Below are 3974 nucleotides of genomic sequence, written 5' to 3'. Positions count from 1 at the left end.
TTCACGAAAGCAGTATCTAATAATCATAATAGGCTAATCAAGGTTTCGGAGAACAGAACTCCACCCGAAAATTGTAGGGAGGATCTCCCACTACCAAAAATTATTGACGTCCAAGAATTTCTCGCACGGAGATGCATGTATACTGAAATAAAAATCGTCATCATATGGGAAAAAATGATGATGCGTCCTTAAGCACCACCAGAGCCGTATTTCTTCCCAAAGACAATCAGCTGCAGCTTGTCGTAGCCAGCAAGCACACCGGCACCAGCTATAGCACGGAGGATGTTTGCACCAGCACCCTTGAACAGGGACTTGGCTCCCTCGTTCTTCAGAATTTGGGAGAAAGCGTCCAGAGAGCTCTTGTACTTGACAGCTTCTCCGGAGGTCATCATCATTCTTCTCCTTACCGTGTCAATAGGATAAGATGCAAGGCCAGCTCCGTTGGTGATCAACCAACCCAAGGCAAAGCTCGCAAAGAAACTATCCTGCAATCAGTTTGATAAATAGTTAAAAAGTAAAAAATCCATTGCAACAGAGAATAACATATCTTAAAGTAAAAAATGTATACTCCAACTGCTATATCTACATTTCTGAAAAGTAAGGCCGTGTATTACCTGTATTAAAGATTATCTTATAAAATTTAGGAACCAAGTTTCGAAAAAAAGGTACATCTAATATTTCACCGAAAGATAGAATCTGAAGCAAGTAGAATTTGCAAACAAGGCCAAGATTTACCTGCAGGCTTCCAGTGAGGAGTACTGGCTTCAAAGAGTCGTACAATTCCAAAGTAAAGACCACGATACACTATAATCCCAACGCATGAAATATTAAATCCTCCGTAGAGTCCAGCAATGCCATCGGACTTCAGGGTCTTCCGGTAAACATCAACAAGACCATTAAATTGCCTTCCCCCACCCTTCTTCGCGGCCTTTGCATCATTTGCCAAACGCGTACGAGCATAGTCTAGAGAGTATACAAAAAGCAAGGAACAAGCACCAGCAGCACCACCCGAAGCAAGATTGCCACCAAACCATTTCCGGTATCCATCCTTGTCTTTCTTAAAATTAAACATCCTCTTGAAGTAATCCTTAAAGGCAAAGTTCAGAGCCTGGAAGCAATAAACCCTTTGGTAAGTAGAACTAAAGCGATGGAAAAGCACAATACACATGATGGTAAGAAAGATAATTTTTATACCAGAAAGTGAAACAATAAATCAATTTCTACATATTGCCATTTGTTTCATAGATTATAATCTGACTAGACAAATTATACATTCTCTTATGTACAAATTATAACTGACTAATTCAACTGACTGATGTTCCATTTCCACATTGTAACAACTGGTTGAGGAGGTAGGACTTGCATCAAAAGCCATAACCAAGCAGCGTGAAGTTTGATGGTTACACACAGATTCAGCAATTTTAGTCACCACTGCTATGCTGACAAACTTACAGATCAATATGTAAGGCAGTTACATTGAAATCACAGTTAATGAAGACTTATGCTTGCTATATCATCTTTTTGATACTTGAGACAAATATCACCTACAGTGACAAGAATGTTAGAAGAGAAATGTATAATGACACAGCAAGAAGAAATTCTGAGAGAAAAAAAGCAATAACAAAGTAGTTACAAGGCCATAAAAAAACGAGCCAAAACCAGCCTGCTAATGTCCAGACACTTTAAGAAGCAGATGCAAACTTAAATTCACCAGTTGTATGCACCTTTATGGTAATTTTTATATGAACAAATGTTTGGGGTTAAATTGCATAAATATGTAACACAACCACATATAAGTCTACCTGAGTGGGAAAGTAATTAATATGAATCTTCTATTTTTATATGAATCTTCTATTTCTGTAAAACATAATATTTTAATTAAATTAAAAGTAATTAATTTTTCTGTTTGCAATTTGAGGAAAACAACTCTGAGACCATGGTGATGATGATACAGCAGTGATGTGAATCAGACAGGTAATGGGTTATGAAGATACAATCACATAAAATGAATTCTTAGTACTCTGCAAAGTCAATATGTATTTGTGAAAAAAGGTCATCTAAGAAAGCAACCGTGCGCACAAACAGACTTTTACTAGAAAAGCTAGATAGTATCACTAGTCTGAGCCTTGCATTGTTTCCTTAAGCCCACCGCTCCAATGAACTGTTGGTTTAAGAGCTTTGCTTCATAGCGACGACACAAACACCGACCAAAATACAGATGCATACACTGCTACTAGCTGGACCTTTCATATAATTTATGATAAAAGCCCTCCAACAAGTCAAACTGATCTCTGACTAGTAGTATCTGACGTTGGTGTGTTCACTGCTTGAGATGTTGCTAGTCGGGCGTGCTATCTTGCAAACAGAGATGCCTTTGGGCAATATTAAATCCATAAAGAATCTGATCAAAACAAAATAATTGTGCATATACAGATTCAACATAATGACATATGATAGGAACATGCTCACCGTCGAAATGCATTACTCTAACATTTGGATATCGAATTCATCTAACCTTCTTATTTGAATTGAGCTGTTGTGATTGCTTGGAATCCGTGCGTGCTCTTGCTTTCGTTTCCTTTCAAATCTGAATGCAATTGTGAAAGATTATTGCTTATTTTGTATTGACTCATAAAGGCACATGTATGTTTTGTTGTTCCGCGTGTGCTTCCGATATGTGCTATTTATTGTTTATACTATTCTTTTGTACTATGGTGTTTGTGGGATATTGTAAACCTTTGCTAGAAATGGTGAAGGGAGTTATACATAGAACCTGTGATACTTTGCCGGCCCTTATGACTTCACTCAGACGTGGGTGGATGGAGCTCCTAGACGTGGGAGACTTATGTTTGGTGGTTATTCAGAAATGGATATACCATATTATGTTATGGTCCCACTTCACTTTCTGTATGTTTGATATGATATCCAGAGCTTTGGTTATGTGTTTCTATACATGTGTTGGATAAGAATGATATGAATGCAACGTCAAATTCGACATTTGAGCTTCTGTTTCATATTTGTTCTTTGATATGCTCCGGAACATTTCATACGCTATTGATATGCTCCAATTACTCTATGCTCCATTTGTTATGAACCAAATATGTTTTGAATGACATGACACATATGATTTTATATCTAATGAGATGGTATGTTTGAGAATTCTTGTATTTTGCCTTGCATTATGATATCTTACTTGTTTGAAATCGTTCCTTTTGTTCTGAATATGCTTTGTCACTTGCTGAGCTATTTTTAGCTCACTCCGTTGTTATATAAATCTTTCAGGTCAAGTTGTTACTCTTTGAGATGTTTTGAATTGGGCTGAGGCAATGAAGAGCTATTCAGAATTATGGGCAAGTCTTGTTGATTATTATGTTATTATTGTATAACTGTGTAAAAGTGTTAGAAGATCTCTCTTATTTGAAATTTCGGAATGTTAAGTCTAGTTTATGATGATATGAACTTGTGGTGAATAATTGGAGTTCTGATTGTATAATTTATTTAGCTTGTGGATTTATAAATGTTGTTCATGTTTATCAAGTTGGCTTGGGTTACCATAAATGTGAATTAACGAGTGATGTGATATATGATTATAAACTGCACAGGTTTTATAGATGTGAATTTGATAGAATGTTTTTCAGTTTCCTCAAATGTTAGTTTGGATCCTAGATTGGTTTGTGATGAATTTTTTAATATCATGGATATTTTGAGGGGCGTGACAAGCGCAGGCGGTAGTACCGCCCGTGCTCAAGGAACCCGGGATGGGAAAGTTTTAGGCTCCAAGTTTGAATCAACTTGAAGCCTATAAATACTCCTCTTATCCCTGGTTAAAGCACACAAGCACAGAGTATTCAAAAGTAAGAAAACACTGCTACAATCTCTTTAAAAATTCCCTCCTCCACTCTTAGTTTAGAATTCTATAAGAGGAGTGTGAGTGCTTGTAAGGGTTGTCTCATAAACCCGTGAAAAGGAGAAGA

The 3974-nt window shown here is 36.9% G+C and overlaps 1 pseudogene; it reads right to left on the bottom strand.

Moving 5' to 3' along the window:
- Window positions 1-1817, bottom strand: LOC135595179 (ADP,ATP carrier protein 1, mitochondrial-like; annotated as a pseudogene).
- Between the last annotated feature and the right edge of the window lie 2157 nt (window positions 1818-3974).

This window comes from Musa acuminata, chromosome BXJ1-10 (genome assembly GCF_036884655.1).
Source record: "Musa acuminata AAA Group cultivar baxijiao chromosome BXJ1-10, Cavendish_Baxijiao_AAA, whole genome shotgun sequence".
Lineage (NCBI taxonomy): Eukaryota > Viridiplantae > Streptophyta > Magnoliopsida > Zingiberales > Musaceae > Musa > Musa acuminata.
This window is presented reverse-complemented; position numbering and strand designations above follow the sequence as displayed.